Below are 694 nucleotides of genomic sequence, written 5' to 3'. Positions count from 1 at the left end.
GCTCATTTCAGGTTAGTGTTAATTTGATACATTGTGGTGAAATAGAGGCGATTGGGTTGGACAATGTAACTATAACTAATGAGGGCTCTTTTCTGAAACAACTTAAAAGGGTGTTGAGGAGAATGTGGGAGCTGTTTTAGCAGATGATAGAAGTAACAAGATTAGCAACAAAGAAAGTTTAATTAGAAGAAGGAAAGTGAGAGCAGTGGGAGACATTGAAGAACAACTTTTAAGTTCCATAGAAAAGAAGAATAAGGCTGCTAGAATAAAAAGGGCTTCAAAGGTTTCGCCGAAGTCGGTCAAGATTGTAAATGCATCTTTATCAGATTTAGACTTTTTAAATAGAAACAGAGCAATCGTAAAGAAAGCCGAAAAAAAATGTGGGAAATGGGTAAGCTCTTAAGGCTTAAAGCGAAAAGTACTGAGGATGTGGTGGTTAGAGATATAACCAATATCATAGCCATGGAAGATCTCAATGAATGCTGAAAGGTAGCGGCTGTTGACTCGTGGCTAGCAAATTTTTAAGGTGATTTAGATATATGTGTGCATAATTATTGCTGATCAAATCTATCGTTTTCGTGGTTCTTACGAGGATTGGTTGAGCAAGATTTAAGTAGAGAATTGATTCTTGGTGGTGTTGGTTTACATAAATTAGTGAATGATTCGATGGCAAAGAATTTTTTTTATTGGAGCT

Source organism: Gossypium raimondii, chromosome 7 (genome assembly GCF_025698545.1).
Source record: "Gossypium raimondii isolate GPD5lz chromosome 7, ASM2569854v1, whole genome shotgun sequence".
Classification (NCBI taxonomy): Eukaryota; Viridiplantae; Streptophyta; class Magnoliopsida; order Malvales; family Malvaceae; genus Gossypium; species Gossypium raimondii.
This window is presented reverse-complemented; position numbering follows the sequence as displayed.